This window comes from Petaurus breviceps, unplaced genomic scaffold (genome assembly GCF_028583685.1).
Source record: "Petaurus breviceps papuanus isolate PSGF00001 unplaced genomic scaffold, PetGlider_PUasm1.0 176, whole genome shotgun sequence".
Taxonomy (NCBI): domain Eukaryota; kingdom Metazoa; phylum Chordata; class Mammalia; order Diprotodontia; family Petauridae; genus Petaurus; species Petaurus breviceps.
In genome coordinates, this window is record NW_027185771.1 from 3,443,342 (window position 1) to 3,453,162 (window position 9,821).

The 9,821-nt window shown below is 43.6% G+C and overlaps 1 protein-coding gene and 1 long non-coding RNA gene across 2 annotated transcripts in view; one reads left to right on the plus strand and one right to left on the minus strand.

The window, feature by feature from the left end:
• The window catches only part of LOC138159280 (uncharacterized), a 40,719-nt gene extending 35,161 nt beyond the window's left edge, over positions 1-5,558 (plus strand). Inside the window, exons 4-5 of the long non-coding RNA XR_011167858.1 lie at positions 1,813-1,925; positions 5,135-5,558. This is a non-coding gene — a long non-coding RNA (uncharacterized lncRNA). The remainder of the gene's footprint in view (positions 1-1,812; positions 1,926-5,134) is intronic.
• TANGO6 (transport and golgi organization 6 homolog) overlaps positions 1-9,821 on the minus strand; it is a 205,972-nt gene that overhangs the window by 106,892 nt on the left and 89,259 nt on the right. The gene's annotated exons all lie outside the window — the stretch shown is intronic.

Here is a 9,821-nt window from a genome sequence, read left to right on the forward strand (position 1 = left end):
AAATCTCCTTTGGTCTTGCTGTCTCTCTTTTCTCCTCACCTTTGTCATTCTGTCCTTGGGGGCAGACAAGAAGTCAGGCCACTGTCACTTCTATGGCTCATTTACAACTTGACCAAAGCAGGTCAAAAATTTGCTGACTGAGGCAAACTTAAGGCTGGGTTGATTTACTCATTATCTTAATTATTCACATCGGTTAAAAATCAGTGTTGCTATCCTTTACGCTTTCCGTACTCTATTTTTTTTATCAAAACTTTTTTAAAAGGTCGAGATGGTGTTATTTCAATTACATGGGTTTTTTTTTCCTTCTCATTTTAATTCTTCATTTTAGTCATGCATTAACTTTGCTCTTGCTCTGATGACTGTATCTAGATGGCTGATTCAGGAATGACTACTATATCAATAACAAGGTATTTCCTGCCTGCTAACCTGTAATAATCCCTTTCATTTTTGTGATATTGCTAAGAGCTCTTCACCTTCAGATTTCTGTTCCTGCCATGACCCTGTCGGGAGGCGGGAGAAGGTGGGGAGGAGGCCTTGGGTCTGCCACCTCTGTGCCTGAAGACAGATGTTAAGAGCTGCTGGTACTAGTGGGTCCTTGGACTGGGTTCTAATGGGGAGAGTACCCAACAGCTGACTTCATGTTCAGAGTCTGAAAACAGGAGCCTTCCACCTTTCCTGCAGAAGTGGAATGGGGCCAGAAGAAACTAAAGGCTATGCTGTAGCTTTCTTTTCTCCACGAATTGCCATGGCTAGAGAATGAATTGTCAAATAGCCAACCAACTGGTGATGAGTCTCCTTGTGCGTAGTGAGGCTGGTCTTCATAACAGACCAAATCTGTTGCCAGGTTCATACTGAAATCCTTTCCAGCATGTCAGAATCTTCCAGACCTCTCAAGCCACTGGCACAGCCTCCGGCCCCCCCCCCCCCCCCCCCCCCCCCCCCGCCATAGTGAGGGAACAAAGAAGGCTTTGGGGGAGAAATTTATTATTAAAGATTTTTAAAAGTCACTGGAAAAATACTTTTGAACACAAATCATATTTTGGCACTTACTTCAAACATTATAGTATAGCACCCCCAAAAAACAACCACCATCACCAAATCCCAAATGGCCAAAGATGATGGTGTGGAATGGTTAGGGTTGTTAGAGACGTGAGTGAGTGTGAGTGTGAGTGTGTGTGTAGAGACCCATAATGACTGTTGACACAAGATAGGAAGGAAAAAGAAAACATGAAGTAATTTTTGAATCTCTCGAAACTACTAGTCTACTCATATAGAGCAGGTTATGTTATAATTTACCTTGAGAGAGAAATAAAAAATGCTGACTTTGTTAATTTTTTTTTTAAATATGCCTACCAAAGAGTAAAAGAGCTGGTTGAAAATGTTCTTTAATTTATAAAATTCCTTGAAAAAATAAATAGGGAAAACTCCTTCTGATTTCCCAAACCACAACAGGTACTTTTCCTTTGACCATAGTACCCAGGTAAAAAGGAGAAACTCCCACTATGGAGCTCCTGGAGAGCCGCCCACATGTGAGTTGTATGTAAATGGAGGCTCCCCATTGGCCTCCAGAACCAGCTTCTTAAAGCTTGTAACCAACACTCTACCTCAGGCTACTTTCAGGCTTGTTCAAAAAAGAAAGTGCAGGATCAGTAAACTAGATGAATATGTCAACTTTTCTCTGCCCTGGGGAATGAAAACCCCCAAACCAGGATTGGCTTTCCCACTCTTTCACATTCTTCTGGAACTCTGGAGCGATGCTGGCATGGCTGGTATGAACTGATCATTTCCCAATGTTTTATATTCTTCTTTCAGCCTAGCAAGTACCCTGATGATGCTATTATGCAAGATCGTGACTTGAATCCTAGGCTGGGGATACCCAGGGACAAATGCTAATTGTGAAATCTGGCACATACAACACATTAGAGGTTAGTAGCAGTCACTCATACAAGCTCGGAAGCTATAGACGCTCTCCAGATCCTGCCAATCAGTCAATAAATATTTATTAGGCACCTAGCCACGTGCCAGGCACTAAGCTAACCTCTGGGGAAGCAAAAAGAGGCAGAACACCACTGTGCCCTCAAGCTGCTCACAGTCTAATGGATGAGTATATATAAACACGCTCTGTGCAGGAAATAATTAACAGAAGGTGGCCCTAGAATTCAGAGGGGGGAGGTAGAGAAAGGCTTCCTACACAGGATGGGATTGTAGTTGGGACTCCAGGGTGAGAGATGCAGTGTTTTATTCATTCAACAGCCAGGAGCCTGCTGTAACTGGATGGATGTGTTCATAAAGAGCAAGGTGTAAGAAGACTGAAAAGGTGGGAAGGGGCTATGAAGGGCTTTGAATAACAAGCAGGGCACTTTCTATTTGCTCCTAAAGGCACCAGGGGCCCACTGGAGTTTACTGAATAGAGGGATGATTTGCTTGGACATGAGTTTTAGTAAAATCCCTTTGCTGGCTGATTGGAAGAAAGACTGAGGGGGGGAGAGACTTGAAGCAAGCAGACCCCCCACCACATGCTATTATATTAGCCATATTATAATAGTCCAGGAGTGAAGTGATGAGGGCCTGCGTCAGAGTCAGAGGAGAGAATGGAGGCACATTTGAGAGATGCTGCAAAGGTAAAATCAGAAAGTGCTGACTTTGGTTTGGATATGGGGAGGGGCTGAGGTGAGAGGCAGTGAGTCCAGGATGACCCCTAGGTTGTGAATCTAAGGGATGAAAGGATGGTGTTGCCCTCTAAAGGAAGAGGGAAAGTGTGTGTGGGGGGGAAGGTTTAGGGGAAAGATAATGAGGTCTATTCTGGATATAATGCAATTAAGATGTCTATTTGATGTACAATTTGAAATCTCGAAAAGATCCCCTAAAGCTGCGGAATGCCAAATGGCAAATGGCAATGGAGTTGAGTGGGTGGAAGTATGATGTGGCATCCCTGCAGACACCCCAGGGATTGTAGGATTCAGTTTTTAGTAATCTTTATGCAGGAAAAAAAATGAGAAAAACAAGACTCAGAAAGGCAAAGTGGCAAATAATGTCAGATTGTACAAATCGCAGCTACAGCTGGGAACCAAATGGTAGTTTTCACAGTCACAGATATACTATGTGCAAAAAATTAAAATGTATTGATCTTTTCAGCCAAATTCACCAAGGCTGACTCAGGGAGGTGATGGGAAGAAAATGGAATTCTTTGCTAAAGCAATCAAAAACAGAAACTTCTCAGCCACAGATGAGAGGCTTAGGACCTCAACATGATGTAGCAGAAAAAAAAGGCCATGGGTTGTACAGCACTAGGCAAGTTACTTCTAATTTCTCGCCTGCAACATGGGGTAATTTGTGACCCTGGATAAGTCACTTATTTCTCTTTGCTTCAGTTTCCTCAACTGTAAAATGGGAATAATACTAGTCCGTACCTCACAAGGATCAGATGAGATCATAGTTATAAGAAGTGCTCAGCACAGTGTCTGGAACATAGTAGGTACTATGTGAATCTTTATGCCCCTCCTTATGCCCTTGGGGAAGTCACTGAATTGCTTGGAGACTAAATTTCCTCTTCTTTAATGAGATGACTGACCAATTGATTCTAAAATCCTTACTAGGTCTAAGATCCTTACCAAGATAAATAAAATCTTTTGTGCTAAATGGACATGTCATCCTCTGAGCTCCTCCCTCTAAAATGTTAGTTTGGTTATCCTTAATTTCAAACAAATCTGACATCGAATGAAGATTATAACTTCTGTCAACTAAATAGCATCTAGTGAAAATGCCATTATTTCTAAAACGGAGCCAGTCAAGGCAGAGCAGACAGGTTTATAAGATTATCAGTTAACTCATGGTGCACATGTGTTTCTTGTCAGAAATGCAATCTTGTCCCACGCTGTTAAAGACCCTGCAAATACTGTGAAAGCCCACAATACTTAGGAGTTACCTACCAATTAGCAGCTCTAGGAAGAAGGGAAATAATGGATAGATTCTTTTCTAACTAAATGGGAATTTTTTGCAATTAGCAAGGCAACCATCACCTAAAGGCAGGAAAGATGCCACCCTGACCTAGTTTCCAAGCAACCGTTCATTAATAAAAGCTGCACTCAGGTGTTGCATCTTGTCTATCAGACAGGGTGTGCACACATCCAGCTTTTCAGCGGCAGAGTCACAGCGGTCACCCGACAATGACAATTCCTCATCATGAGAGAGCCAGCTGGAGCACAGCAAACAGGCTCCTCTCTCCACCCGTCACAGAGCCCTCATCATTCAATTGTTCCATTTCCCTATCGGTCTCTTTTTGAAAAGAAAGTCACGTGGGATTTATAGATGGGGAAAAAACTGAAGAGATCATTGCATCTGGCCTCCTTTTATCAAGGGTGGTTAAAAGACTTTCTCAAAGTCACACATGTAGAACCATGATTTGAACTGAGGGCCTCTGGCTCTAAATCCCCAGAGTACCAAGCTGTCACAGACCTGCTCAGGCCAGTGGTTAGGAAAAGCTGTTCAGTGTTCTCTGCAGATTTACTTTTAGCACTTTAAAAGATCCTCCAAATTACACTTTCCCTTTATGTTTTGTTACCTAAGGTAGAAGGGTTTCAGCTATCTGTTGTGAATGTTTCAAAGTTGTAAACTGAGTCCTGATGAGTGAATATTATTTATACATTTAAAACGATTTTTAAATAATAATCAGTGCACATGTATAATCTGCATCAAATTTCTTGCCTTCTCCAGGCAGGGAGGAAGAGGATTTGGAACTCAAAATTTTAAAAAGCAAATGTCAAAAATTGTTTTTTTGCATTTAATTGGAAACAAATATAATTTTTAAAAATTAAATAATAGTCAATCAACCTAGCATTTATTAAATGCCTACTATGTGCCAGGCCATGGGCTAAAGAACCAAGAATTCAAAGGAAGGCAAAAGATAGTTCCTGCTCTCAAAAACCTTATGGTCCAATGGGGAGAGCCAACATGCAAATAACTACATACAAAAATGATACAGACAGGGTTGACAGGGAGCATCAGAGGGAAGGCACTAGCATTAAGGAATAAAAACCTAAGCTTTCAATTTTGAGTATAATTTTTTGGTACTTACGAGTGTCTTTTAAGACGCGTGTTTGCTTGATGCTTAAGTTTGCTTTTTTTTTTTTTGCAGGGCAATTGGGGTTAAGTGACTTTCCCAAGGTCACATGGCTAGTAAGTGTTAAGCTGGATTTGAATTCAGGTCCTCCTGCCTCCAGGGCCAGTGCTCTATTCACTATGCCACCCAGCGCCCCCAAGTTTGTTCTTTTTAAAAGACAACAAATCTTTATTATTCCAATAATATTCCTGGTTTTGCAAACTTCACACACACTAGAATAAACTCTAAAATTCTCATACCTGTTACTACTTATTCATCAGACTTGCGACTATCTGACCCTCTTCTGTTTATCTTACTTCTGCTCCCTGCTGTCAAGGCCCTCAGCCTCCACTTCATCACCCTCGTCCCTATGCTTCTTTCCTCTTTTTAAAAAATAAGTAACATTAAAAAAGAAGACATTGATTCTTTTTTTCCTTCTTCTCCCTTTTCCCTTCAGCCCTGATACAGAAGTCATTTAGTAGCTACGCAACAAAACCTACCCTTGTTTTCATCCCCCTATGGTGAATGAAACTGGTTACTAGTTAGGTGGGAAAAGTGGTGCTGTGGAGAGAGGGGGCAGGAGGTGGGAGGGAATAAGCATTTATAGAGTGCCTACTGTGTGCCACACTGGGCTAAGCACTTTAATTCAATCCTCACAATATCCCTGAGAAGCAGCTACTGTTATTATCCTCATTTTACAGATGTGGAAACTGAGGCAAACTGAGGTTAAGTGACTTGCCCAGGATCATACAGTGAATAAGTGTCTAAAAAGCTGGATTTGATCCCAGGGCTTCCTAACTTCAGGCCTGGTGATCTCATTCACTGGGCCATCTTCATATAGCTCACTAAACTTCCCTGGGGGTCAGTTTCCTCTCCTATAAAATGGGACAACTGGCTAAATGACTTTGAAGGCCCCTTCTAGTTCTAAATACATGAAACTATGGGAGTCTGAGAAGAACCAATTACATTATAGCAGGATGGTGGTAGACTCTTCTTCCCTGAAGGCAGAATGATCCGGAAGGTGTTTATGCACATATGTTCCACTTTAACTTCCTATTACTGGTGTCTTAAGTATTAGATATTAGCCGCTTGGAATAACACCCCAGCTAAAATGATTGACTGTTAGACTAAATTGCAAAAGGATGATGTCAGGGTTAATAGAAAAATATAATTGGGTTACTTGGGTTGTGAACACCTTAAAGAAACAAGAATCATCATTTCTAGTGAAGCTGGGGATTTTAATTTGCATTTCAACGACACCATAACTACCTATTTATTTGGGTCTTCGTTTCTGATTAAGAGATGAGAGCAAAGCAGTTGCTATGGGGGGGTATTTTGGAGTAGATACTAGATAAGAGACAGAATCACATTTTTAAAATTTATTTTTTATTCTGAACTTGAAGATGGGCTAGCCAGATGGCAAGGGGCAGAGCACTGGGCTTGGAGTCAGGAAGACTAATTTTGGACATTTAATAGCTGGGTAAGGCGCTTAATCAGTATGCCTCATTTTCTTATCTGCAAAATGGGGATGATAACAATAACATCAATTTCACAGGGTTGTTATGAAGATCAAATGAGATAATGAATGTAAAATGCTTAGCATGGGGCCTGGCACACAGTGGGTGTTATAAACGTTAGTGATTACTGCTGCCACCACTACCACTCTTACTAATACCACTGTCACCACTGCTACCACCACTACTAATTACAGTTCTCATTTTACCTAAATGGACTGGTTCACAGAACTCCACATAAAGCAATTTTTACATAATTTGAACTCACCTGTGGACATGGGGAAAGGTGGGAGGGAGCAAGATAAGGAAGAAGGGGGTGGCAAGTCCATGGTGGGAGGGGGCCAGCATCTGGTTCAGGGACAAGCAAGGGCTGGGGACAAAAACTGGAGAAGGAGGAAGACCGGAGGGCTGGGGCCAGCCACAAAGGGCCCTGGCTGGGGAAGACATGTTGGGGCCAGACACACACAGGTGAGGGGCCAGGAGATGGAGGGGGGGGATGGGTTGGGACAAAGGTCTCCTCCCTTGACCCCTGAGGTCTCAAGCCAAGCCCGCAATCTGGAGGCAGCAGTGGCTGTCTCTCCTCCATTCTTTTGCTTTCACTGGGAGAGGGTTTTTTTTTTTTTCGTTTTTTGGGGGGAAAAGGAGAGTGGCCACAGAGAGCACAGTTCAGTACAGTAAAATCAACATAGGTTTTTTTCTCTTTTGGAATGCAGTTTTCTTTCAGAATTCCTTAGGTAAAGTCAAATTTGCATAATGTGAATTTACAGAAATCAAGAACTATCTGTATAACCAGCAAACAGCCATTTACACTCATGTAAAAAGTCCTGATGGAGTCATGGAATTTCACTTTTTATCATTTACTCATAAATGGGCACTTTTTTCTCCTCCACAATGTGTGTCTAAGTCTTTCTGAAATTCAGCAAACATATGAAGCACTAGGCCCCCTGCTAAGCACTCCCAGCCTTCAAGGAGCTCACACTGGAATGGGGCAGACAAAGCACAGAGGGCTGTGTACCTACCAACAAGCTAAAGGAGCACCCATGGAGATGATCACAGAGGCAAGGCCCCAGTGTGACTTTAAATTTCCAAGGCAAAGTTTAAAAAGCTATCTTGGGGACAAAGTATTTGAGTTTTCCCTCCAAATATTTGCATGATAGAATAAGTCTACAATCCTTGTGTCCCTCCTCTCTCCTCCCTTTTGTGTGAACTTCCTGAGACGGCCCCCCTTTCTCTCACCCTCTTTTTTTACTCTCGACAGTCTGGCTTCTGACACTGCCCTCTCCCAAGTCACCGATGATGGCCCAATCCAACGGCCCTCTTCAGCCCTCATCCTTCTGCACCTCTGTGCAGGCTCTGACACTGCATATCTCTTCCTTTCCCTTCATTCCCTGTGCTCTGTAGGCTTCCAGGACACGGCACTGACTGGTTCTCCTCCAGCCTCAGTGATGGCTTTTTCTCGGTTCCCTTTGCCGCATCTTCATCCAGCTCATCCCTGAAAGGTGGGTGTCCCTGGGCTCTGTCCCAAGCCCTCTTCTCTTACCCCTCTCTAATATTTCACTTGGTGAAATTACATCAGCTCCAGTCTACTGAATTATTATCTCTATGTTAATGACTCTCAGAGCTTCTCCAGCCCTAACCTCTCTCTGAACCTCCAGACTCACATCTCCAACTGGATGGCCTATGGATATCTTAAACTAAACATGTACAAAACTGAACTCATTATCTCCCCCCTAAGTGCCTCCCCTCTTCCAAACTTCTCATTACTGCTAGGGCACCACCATTTTTATTCACCCAGTCGAATCCTCCATGCTCAGGGACACCCAGGTTTCCTTCCTGACTCAGCACTCTCTCTCACCATCCATATCCAATCTGCTGCCAAGGTCTGTCAGTTATACCTTCCTAACATCTCTTGTCTCTGCTGACACTACTCCTACCCCCACCCTGGTGCAGGTCCTCACTCCTGCACTACAGGAGCCAGAAGGGGGTCTGCTGGACACTCCAGCCCATTCACCACTCAGCTGTCAAAGGGACTTCGCTAAAGTGTAGGTCTGACCATGTCACCTCTCCCTCTCAGTAAACCCCAGTGGCTCCTAATCACCCCCAGGAACAAACACAAAGCACTGCTGGGAGTTCAAAGCCTCTTCTAACCTGCCTCCACCCCCCCATCTCCACCCATTCTAGTCCTTACCCTTCCCCCCACTCTGCAGTCCCGCGATGCCAGCCTCCTGGCTGCTCCTCAGCCGAGACAAGTCACCGATGAACTCTGGGCATTTTCTCTGGCTGTCCCCTGTACCCAGAAGTCTCTTCCTCCTCATTGCTACCTCCAGGCTTCCCTGGTCTCCTTCAAGTCCCAGCTAAAACCCTGTCTGCTTACTAGGGCCTTTCTTCTCTGAAGTATCTCCAATTCATCTTGTATGTGCCTTGTCTGCACAGAATTGCTTTCATGCTGTCTCTCCCACTTGGCTGGGTGCTTCCTGAGGGCAGGGACTTATCCTCTACCTTCATTATTCTCAGGCCTCAGAGCAGGGCTGGGCACACAGCAGGTGCTCAATGAAGCCCGACTTTATGGTCTACAGACCGCTTTATATAAACGATCTCAATTGACTCCCATAAAAGCCCGTGTGAAGATAATAGGGCAGGTTACATTATTCTCCTAATAATAACGCATTATTCATCATTTTAAAGATGAATTAACTGAGGTAGAAAATGACTTTCCCAAAACCATGTGCCTGGAAGGTGGCAGAGCCCACCTTCTGACCCTAAGTCCATACACTTACCATGACTCCAAAGGGGCCTCTCTGAAATTCAATTAAATTCACCAAATGCTTAAGTATTTATCATGCAGAAGGCTCTATTCGAATTGCTGCAAGCACAAAGATGAAGAAGGAAAAACCCAGAGTCCCTGCTCTCAAGAAAGGCCCATTCTAATTAGGAAGGACACGACCAATAGGTGGAATGGCACAAAGGAGATTAAATGTGAAGAGATCACAATTCAATTAAATGCAGCAAGTATTTAATAGGCACATACAATGTCAAAGGCACTGGGAAACCAAGATACAGAAACCATCTGGTCCTGGGCATAGACAAGTGAGTGTGATATGGCAGACAGGAGAGTGTGATGAGAGCAAGGGGGGCGGGAGGGAGACAGAGGGATGGGGAGGGGGAGAGAGAGAGAGAGAGAGAGAGAGAGATGGGGAGGGGGAGAGAAC